The sequence below is a fragment of the Notamacropus eugenii genome, chromosome 6 (assembly GCF_028372415.1).
Source record: "Notamacropus eugenii isolate mMacEug1 chromosome 6, mMacEug1.pri_v2, whole genome shotgun sequence".
Taxonomy (NCBI): Eukaryota; Metazoa; Chordata; class Mammalia; order Diprotodontia; family Macropodidae; genus Notamacropus; species Notamacropus eugenii.
In genome coordinates, this window is record NC_092877.1 from 386,004,719 (window position 1) to 386,015,175 (window position 10,457).

At 45.6% G+C, this 10,457-nt stretch overlaps 1 long non-coding RNA gene across 1 annotated transcript; it reads left to right on the forward strand.

Annotated features, from left to right (window-relative positions):
• The first annotated feature begins 505 nt into the window (after window positions 1–505).
• Window positions 506–5,681, forward strand: LOC140511873 (uncharacterized). Its single transcript, XR_011969697.1, has 2 exons — window positions 506–1,466; window positions 2,403–5,681. It is a non-coding gene; the product is annotated as an uncharacterized lncRNA (long non-coding RNA).
• Window positions 5,682–10,457: the final 4,776 nt, after the last annotated feature.

Genomic DNA, 10,457 nt, shown 5'->3' on the forward strand with positions numbered 1-10,457 from the left:
AGCATCCACCAGAAAGGGTCATTATTATCCAAACCAACAACCCCCTTGCAACCCTTAGCTCAGTACCACCCCCCTCCTTCCTGAGATGTTATTCAGCATAATTTGACTTACGTGAGGCAAGCTGGGGGAAGTGGGAGGGCTGGGGGCGCTGGAGTGGGGGCTGGAGAAATGAGCCAGCCAAATGAGAACCAGATTGGAAGAACATTTGCAGCGAATTAGGCAGGGAGCCAGGAGGGCTTGCTGGCAGCGTGCGGGACCCGTCTTTAGGGATTGTCAGCTCCGCCTCGGTTTCTCCAGCGGATGTTTCCCGGCCAGAGTGCAGCTGGGTTTCAGTTGTCAAACCCTCAGCCAAGACATCTGAGCAGGAGATGGAGCAGGCTCAAAAGCATACACACATACACACACACACACACACACACACACACACACACACACACACACACACACCACCTAGTGTGGTATTTTGCACACAGTAATTGTTCCCTGAGCTCAATTACAGTTAAAGCCAGCCCAGTGACTCTTTTAAGAAGCAAAAGATGGCCTTTCTCTCCAAGAACTCCTGGGAGGAAGGTGACCCTTGCTGCCAACTCTTCACCTCCAGCACCCATCACCCGTACCTGACCCAAGCTACCCAACACTGGCCCTAGCATGCTACCATTTAGGCAAAGTGCTTCAGATGAACTAAAAGACCGATTGGATGAAGTGCTTCAGAGAGATTCAAAGTCGTCAGGAGTCAGACTCAAAGATAATGGCTAAGCAGACACTAGAAAGGAGGAGAGGACAATGTTATGCTCAAACCATCTCTCAAGAGTGAAGTCAAGACATAGCACCACTTCCACCCCCACCAAGGACATCAGATAAAGTGTTCTTCGATGCCAAAGTATTTACAGCCACACTTTTTGTGGTAGCAAAGATCTGGAAACAAAGTAGATGTCAATCAACTGGGGAATGGCTGAACAAATGGGGCTGTTAGGTGCTGCAGTGGGTAGAGGGCTAGGCCTGGAGTCAGGAAGACCTGAATTCGGATTTGGACTCAGACACTTCCTAGCTGTGTGACCCTGGGCAAGTCACTTCACCCTGTTTGCCTCAGTTTGCTCACCTGTAAAATAAGCTGGAGAAGAAAATGGCAAACCAATCCAGTATCTTTGCCAAGAAAACTCCAAATGGGTCATGAAAAGAAGGACACCACTGAAATGACCAAACAATAAGTAGGATATTACTGCACAGGAAAAAATGACAAATGTGAGGAATTCTGAGGGCCCTGGAGAGACTCATGCGGGCTGAGGCAGAGCAAAGAAAGCAGTCAGGAGAACAACAGACACATGGAAAACCACAAGAAAAGAAGGCAAAACCTTAGAGGAATTGAAGCAAGTGAGTTTCATGTCAAAGAAGAGAGAACAGAATGTCTCCTACATCTACAGGACAAGCACTGAGAAGTGTGATGCTGCATCCACTTATTGCTGGGTGTGAGTACCATGTGTCAGCCAATTGTGCTTAGTTCTTATATTACCAGGGAGGGCTCAGTGGGGGGAGGGTAGAGGCAAGAGGACCAGAGGATAATTAGCAAAAGTCAACAATAAAATTGGGAGAGGGGAGGGAATGAGCCTACGAAGCAAGTAAGTTGTATTGATAGATTTAGAATTTTGTTCAAGAAAGGCAGTGAGGAGCTAATAAGATAAGCAGGAAGACAGAGTCAGGACTTCTATGAAAGTTTAGGAGCAGGATGACTATACTCCCTCTGAAGAGATGGCAAAGAGTTCCCTAGGTATACATTTAAGGGTATAATGGTCACAATATGCTTTCCTCCCTCAATGTAGATGGATCAAATTCACTTGCAACATCTTGATCATCTAATGTTGCCTCCTCACAATTGCATAGTATTTACTTTGTAAATATCTTTTGCACTTACTATCTATATACAAGTTTTCTTCCAACAGAATTTAAGCTCCCTCTGGGAAAAGACTGTTTTGTTACAGTCTTTGTATCCTCAGCACCTAGCACCATGCCTGCAATACAGTAGACATTTAATAAATACTTGTCTGATAAAAGGAATGTGAATACTATGTAATAATAATGAATATATATATACATATATATATATATCATAGAAGAGATGAGAGAAGGCACCTCCCTCCCTTCTTTGCACAGCTGGGAGATAATGGGTGTGGAACACTTCACGCATTGTGAGACTCAATTGTTACAATGATTTTGCAGAGATGCTTTGTTTCTCATTCTTTTTTATTATTTCTTACAAGGAATGATTTCTTGAGAAGGGGGGAAATATGTTTGGAAATGAAGCTAATAAAAACAAAGCATCTCAATAGCTATTTTAAAATGTTTAAAATAAAATAGGTGCTTGTCCCATTGAGCTACATTATCTTTATTTAATCATGGAATTTCAGAGCTGCAAAGATGGAATCCAACCCTAACCCACCATTTACAAATGAGGCAGCAGCCCAGAGAGAGGACATGAATGAGCTCACCAAGCCTACAGTGGTCAGTGGCTTGTGTTCATCTTTCGTCAGTGGCAGAGGAAGGACAAAGACCCAGGTCTCTTGACTCCTACCTGGGTCAGGGCTCTTTTCACTCCAATAGGCTGATGTTAGAATCTGGCTTCCCACAGATTCTTTCCCATTGCTACTTCTCCTCCTGACTCTGGGCCCCTGGACAAAGGAACTTGGAGCTTACGCAATGACTGGGCTGAAGTTTTCTCCACCTGCAAAGAACTGAGTAATACTGGCCAGCAATCTCTTTCCCAAGAGCAACCTGGGGATTCAACAACAAGAAGTTAGTGTGATGTACTTTTCAGTTTTGCTAACGTTCTGGAAATGCTCAGAGAATACAATGGATGCAGGAAGTTCAACAGTCCTCTACCTCTAGTGGCCAAGTTTGGCTCTGAAGAACATGGCTCCCCTTCTGGTCAGGCACCCTTCTGACCTCCTGAACAGAAGAATGAACTTCCTGAATTGCTCAAGGCAGAATGTGGGGCTGTCACATAGATCATATATGGCATGGACACATCTCCAATGGCTGAGTGTTCCAATATGAAGACAAAGGACCCGCCTTTCTTCTTGCCCCCAAAACTGCCCAGGAGGGTGTTCTAAGCCATGTCAACAAGTGGGTGAGAGGAAAAGGGATGCTCTGGAGTAGCACTGACTATGGCCAAAGAGAAGAACAAGGCAGAAGAGATGTCCGAGTCCCAAAGGTACAGCACACCAAAGCCATAAAGATGGTAGTCATGTGAACATGAAGGACAACCTAGGAAAGAAAACATGATGCCTAGAGATTTAGAGCTGAGAGGGAAACCTCTGAGGGCTCCAGTGGATTCTTTTCTCCAGTGCCATTGACTCGAGTCTCCTTCCCAGTATCTCCCCCTTACTGTTAGTGACCAGGTATTAGTGCTTCAGTTCCACTTGATCAGTTGATATATGTTAGCTTCTACAAAGAACAGACTTTACAAACATTGTTCCATAACACCAGATGAGACATTCCCATTCCCACCACCACCAGGCAGCACATTCTCCCCATACCATATCTCTATATACCGATCCCATGCTCACCCTAGTGCCATTTTGGTACCTGGGAAGGACAGCTCAGGTTTAATTCTGTTCCTCCCAACACTCACCCTCCCCAGCCTGTGTAATAGTTGGGAGAGTCCAAACTTTGTTCATTAATGATGAGTTCAGTCACATAAGTCACTTGGGCCTTCACTCCTTGCTGTTTAGCTTCTGGCAGATCCTGGCATGGAATCCAGCTCCCAAGGTCCCAGTGGCACATTCTCTTGACTGCAAGATTCCCAAGGCCATGGCTATCTCCAATCGTCTTTGCCTAAAAACCAGAAAGAAAAAAACTATATGTTCTTGGTCCTTCTCCTATCAAGAGGCCCATAGACTTTGTGTACTCCTTGCCAGAGGGATGGGGTACTAGTAAATGTTTAACAACCAGCTCTCCAGGGAAAAAAGTAAGTTTAATCTGCATTATTCACACTTTCTCCATCACTTTCTTAAACTGAGACAATCAACCAAACCCTAAATCTCAATGGAGCCCAGACTCGGAGCATCTGCCAATTTCCCTGATGTCATGCTCACACTGAACATTTAATAATCAACTCCCTGGAGCTGGCTGCAACCCAGCCCTGCCCAAACCCCAGACAGGTTGGAAGGAAACAAACCAAGAAACTGTCTTGGGCCAGTTAATGACTTCTCAAAGAAGCCTCATGCTTTCTGCACAGTCCATCCAAAAGGTTTCTCTTCATTTCATGATTCACCATCTGAAACCAGTCATGTAATATCTGGAAATGTTTCAAGGAGACAAATCAAGCAGGCCTGAGTTCAAATCCTGTCACACACCCTTTCCACCTGTATGAACCTGTGCAAGTCATGCAACTTCTATTTTCCTCAGTTTACTCCTCTGTAAACAGGGACAGTACTATCCCCTCCCTCCCAAGGTTATCGTGAGGATCAAATGAAGTAACGCCTGTAATGTATTTGCAGATCTTAAAGCGCTACATAGACCTTTATTATGGTTATTGTTAATACTATTGTGGCACCTTCACAAGACCCACCACGCCTCTGTGGAAGCAGCTTCCAGCATCTTCCATGTGCAGATGCATCCGTCTCCTGTTACACTAAAAATGAGCCTCTACCTTGCTTGTTTGTTTGGGATGTTCTTAGCCTTCTCTGTCTGGGCCATATCTTCCTCTGCCTCACAAGTCCTAGGAGACAACACCGGGGACAGGGTAGAAGGCAGAGCTCTGGGGAGGCACTGAGTCCTGGTGGGTATTGGAGGAAGGAAAACAAGGTAGCAGAATATCCCCCATTTGTATCCACAACTTCATCGAGTCCTACTCATCGCTCCAGCTGACGGCTCATTTTGGATTTCCAAAGATCTATAAGAATTACTCTTGGTGTCATTCCCCAGTTGATAAATGGTCAAAGGATATGTACAGAGAGTTTTCAGAGGAAGAAATTAGAGCTATCTATAGTCGTATGAAAGAATGCTCTAAATCACTATTGATGAGGGAGATGCAAATCAAAACAACTTTGAGGTACCACATCACACCTATCAGATTGGCTAACATGAAAAAATAGGAAGATGATAAATGTTGTAGAAGATGTGGGAGAGTTGAAACACTAATTCATTGTTGGTAGAGCTGTGAGCTGATCCAATCATTCTGGAGAACAGTTTGGAACTATGCCCAAAGGGCAACAAAAATATACATACCCTTTGGCCTAGCAATATTGTTTCTAGGACTATATCCCAAAGAAATCATAGAAAGGGGAAAGGGTCCCACATGTACAAAAATATTTTATAGCAGCTCTCTTTGTAGTGCCCAAGTGATGCCCAACAATTGGGGAATGGCTGAATAAACTGTGGTATATGAATGTAATGGAATACTATTGTACTAAAAGAAATGATGAACAGGAAGACTTTAGAGAGGCCTGGAAGGACTTATATGAGCTGATGCTTAGTGAAAGGAGCAGAACCAGGAGAACGCTGTACACAGTAACAACCACACTGTGCAAGGCATTTTTCTGGTAGACTTAGCCCTTCACAGCAATGCAAGGACCTAAAACATTCCCAATGGGCTCTTGAGGCAAAATGCCATCCACATGCAGAGAAAGAACTATGGAATTGGAAAGCAGAATGAAGGAGAATATTTTCTCTTGTGTTGTGTTTTATTTTGTTTGGGTTTTTCTTATGGTTTGTCCCATTTATTTCAATTCTTCCATGCAACATGACTAATGTGAAAATGTATTTAATGAGAATGTATGTGTAGAACCCATATAAGACTGCATGCTGTCTCAGGGAGGGAAGGGGAAGGGAAGGGGAGAAAATCTAAGACTTATGGAAGTGATTGTAGAAAACTGCAAACAAATAAGTTTTTTAAAGAAGGAATTACTCTTGGTCATTCCAGTGACACTTTTAGAATTGTGGGACTTTAGAGTAATGGGGCTAAAATTCAATTCACTAAATGTTTATGTGCCCAATGCCTTATGGAATAGGGAGCCTTAGCGGTACCTGAGCCAGCTCCTCATGGTAAAAACACAAAGGGAGTACCTGAGTTAAAGCCAAGTCATATCAATAAGCATTTATAAAGCACTTCCTCTGGGCAAGGCCCTGTGCTGAACACTGGTAATACAGGCAGAAGCAAAAAGAAAGACAGTCCTGGCCTCAACCAGCCTTCCTTCTAATGCAGGGAGCTCCCAAACACTGAGAACCACTGGGGAGCTCTGAGTGGGGGCCGGAGAGGAAAGAAGGAGAGGTTGAAGCTGGCCCTGGGGCGCCTTCCTTACATGGAGACTCCAGGAAGAACTGAGGCCCCTGCAGCCTAGGGAAGGGCCAGGGTGAGGAGGCAGCTGCTGGGAGAGAATGAAGCAAACAAACAGAAAACTGTCCTGAAATCTTGAGCATTGGCCATTGTCCTGAAATGCACCCTGGGAAGCTCTTTACCACAGAAGTTCTTTGTGGTAGATTCCAAGAAAAATAAAGCTTTGCTTTTCTAGCCTCTTTTTAAAGGGAGGATGAGGGAAACCAAAGACAAGGGTGAGAATGGAAAGTCAACTCTGGGGTCATTGCATCCATTCCCTTCATATATGATTGGGCTGAGGGGCATCCAGGACCAGAGACTTACCCAAGGGTGCACAGCCATTCCTTGGAAGAACCAGGATTCAGACCCATGATTTCTGACTTCAAAACACAGTTTTGAAGGCCAAGCACCTCATTTTACATAGTAGGAAACTGAGTTCCAAAGAAGGGGAAGCGATTCTTTGCCCAAGGTTCCCAAGGTAGCAAGTAGGAAAGCCAGGACTAGATCCAGGCTGCCTGGTCCCCAAAACAAATGCAAGTCAATGGGTCTGACTACATCTTTCTGTCAGTTTTCTGGAAGGAAATTATTTTTGCAAAACTTCTCCTGCTCTGATCTCCAAGTTCTACCTGTTTCAAAGACAACGAAAGAGAAACCAAATGAGATGATTTGTGTGAATAACTGTGCCTGGTATACAGTAGGTACTTAATAAATGTTTGCTCCCTCCCCTTACCCAGCCACTCCATGAAACTTGACATACAAATAGGGGTACAGGAAATGCCTATTGGTCCTCTCCAGGGCACCTCTCCCACTGTGCTTTTTACAAGAAGCCTCAAGATGATTAGAAGTAGAGGTGGATTCTAGGGCAGGGCACCAAGAGAGAACATCCCAAAGGGGAGAGGCCCATTGTTACCAAGCCCTGGTGCTTGCCTTGGGGATTTTCCCAAAGGACATCCAGGAACTGTCAGATGAGATCAAGGAGGGTTGATATGACATGGAGATGCCACACAGTCTGCGTAAGTTCCTCGGATGGAGACACCACACAGTCCATGGAACCCTTTGGGATGGAGATGCCACATGGTCCATGGAAGATCCCAGGATGGGGACTTCAGTTATGGCTACAAGAAATGTGCCTTCACGGGGCAGCTTGCTCTGGTTTTGAGGAAGATACCTCCAACAATAACAACACGCAATTGCTAAATGTTCTAGACTTCTGTACCAAGCACTGAGGAAAGGCAGGAGCGGTCCCTGGTCTCACGGAGTTTCCATTTGAGTGGGAGAGACCTGTAGTTCTGAGCTCTGTACCCTCCCTTTATCTACATCTCATAAAGCCTTGACATCATCCAGCCAATCAATGGCCAATTCTTGCCATTATCTCCCACCACAATATCTTAGAGAGCATTTTACAAACCTCACTAGCTATTATTTTAAGCTTCAAATATTTTATTTTTCTAGTTACATATAAAAAAGTTTTAACATTCATTTTTTTCAAATTAGAGTTCCAAATTCTCTCCCTCCCTCCTCTTCCCACTCCTTGAGAGGGCAAGAAATCTGGCATAGGTTACACACGTGCAAACATGCAAAACATATTTCCATATTAGTCATGTTGTGAAAGAAAACATAGACCAAAAAACAACCAAGAAAAAATAAAATGAAAAACAATCTGCTTCATTCTGGGTTCTGATTACGTCAGGTCTTCTGAGTCCTTGGGAATTGTCTTAGATCAGTGTCCCAGGTGATTGCTGAGAATGCCTGATCGTCAGACAATATTGCCGTTACAGTGTATATCGTCTTCTGGTCTGCTCATTTTACTTCCTATCAGCTCATGTAGGTCTTTCCAGGCTTTTCTGAAAATATTCGGCTCGTCATTTCTTATAGTCATATATATAATATAGATGTAATATGTAATATATATAGTATGTAATATATATTATGGCCATATAAACACATACATATGCATAGCACTTACAGTATTCCATCACCATCATATTCTGTTTCAACCTTTCTCCAACTGATGGACATCTTTTCAATTTCCAATTCTTGGACACCACAAAAAGAGCTGCTATAAATGGTTTTGTACAAATAGGTCCTTTTCCTTTTCCTTTGATCTCTTTGGGCTACAGACCTAGCAGTGGTATTTCTGGGTCAATAGGTATACACAGCTTTATAGTTCCAAATTGTTCTCCAGAATCATTAGATCAGTTCACAACTCCACCAAAAGTCCATTAGTATCCCTGTTTTCAATGTTTCTCCATTTCCTTTTCTGTCATGCTAGCCAATCGGATAGGTGTGAGTTGGGGCCTTGGAGTTGTTTTGTGATTTAGAGGATTTTTACTATTATATTATTATGTGTTACTATGCCTCTCCCCTCCCTTCTCTCTGCTTTAGCACAGATTTCCATCCTCTCTTGCCTGGACTATTTCAATGCCCTCGTCCCTGGTTTCTCCGACCACAGCTCCCCTCCCCTCTGCTCGGTAACTCCATGTGGCCTCTAAGATCCAGAGCCCTCCACTCTGACCGCAGCATTGCTTCCACATTTGTTTCCCTGCCCTCCTGTGGAGGTGCTCTATGGTCCAGCCTACCTGTCTCCATAGTGTAGTCCCCTGACAATCCCCCTGACTTTCTTCCTCCTGCCTCCATGATCTCCCCATGCTGGATGCCTTCTTCTCTCCTCTCCTCCACTTCTGAGAACTCTTATCTCCCTTCAAATGACCCCCTCTATGGCTTGCCATTCCCCTGCTCCTCCAGAAATTGTTTTGTATTTACTTATCTACATACCTACTGTGAGCAGCTAGGAGGCACTGCGGTGCACAGAACTCAGGCCTGGAGTCAAAGAGCTGAGTTTGAATTCTGCCTCAGACACTAGTTGTGTAATCCTGGGCAAGTCACTTAACTGTTTGCTTCAGTTGCCTCATCTGTAAAATGAGCTGGAGAAGGAAATGGCAAACCCCTCCAGTATCTCTGCCAAGAAAGCCCCCGGTGGGGCCAGAAGCGTCAGACACAACTGAAGTGACTGAACAACACTTACTCTGGACTGCAAACTCCCTGAGGGCACCTAGTAGGCAGCTGGATAAATGCTGGGTGTCATGCCGCTGGACTGAGCTGCACAGGGCAGAGTCAGACACTCTCCCCCATCCACTGCTGCCTCCCCAGGGGGAGAGCCTAGCACCCATTCCTTCCCTCTGGGGGATTTGCTCCTCACCAAGAGCAGTCTGGGATCCCGCCCATCCCACCAGTCAAGAGAATGTCAACAGGTCTTCCTGGCCCCACAGCCCACAGCCCCAGAGGTTAGGGGCCAGCTTCATGTTTGTGCTGAAGGCTGTGAAGGCTGAGGACCAAGGGAATCTATTTCATCTGGAGCCAACACAAAGGGGTCCGCCTTCTCCTGCGGCCAGCTGGCCAGGCTCAAGTAAACTCTGTGTTCTCTCTTCCCTCCCTCTCCCTTCCTTAAGGAAGTGGCTCCCTCTTCCCTTCACTGATGATGCTTTTCCTATCCTGACCTTGAACCCACAGGTCAAAGGCCCAGATGGGTCCACTCAGGCCCTCCTTCCCCACAGCAGCGACCACGGAGGTGGCTCACTCCCTGGCCTGCCTGCCCTGGCCAGCCAAGCTTCCGGGCCCAACCTTTACATCAGGCTTCCTGCAAACAGACGGTCAGCCCTTTGGCTTGGTTAGGCAGGTCCGGAGGCTGTCAGCCCCACTGGGCCCACCCAGCTGGCACCAGGCTGACCGACTGATTCTGTTCTCTCCCCGTTAGTGGCAACTGTCCCAGAGATGTTGGGACAACTTGGCTCACATGGCCAAGGCTACACAGAGTGTTCCTTCCCCAGAGAACGGAAGCCGGAAAGCAGACTCAGCGACCCTGGAACAGGCCCTAGATGACCCTGGAGATTCTCTCTGCCACAGTCCCTACACTCCACACAAAGAGGCTTCCTCCCAGCTTACCTCTCCCACCACTAAGCCTTTGCCTAAATCCTGACCTTACATAACATCCCCTCCCACACAACATTCTTTCTGTTCCTTAGGGAGATAAGGCTCAACTCAGATTCCTGGTGGGATGGATTAATAAATGAAAAGGGATTTTTTATCTCAGAGAAGAGGAGACTGAGATGGGACTGGCCCAGGGCTTTCCTCATCCATCTCCCAGTCG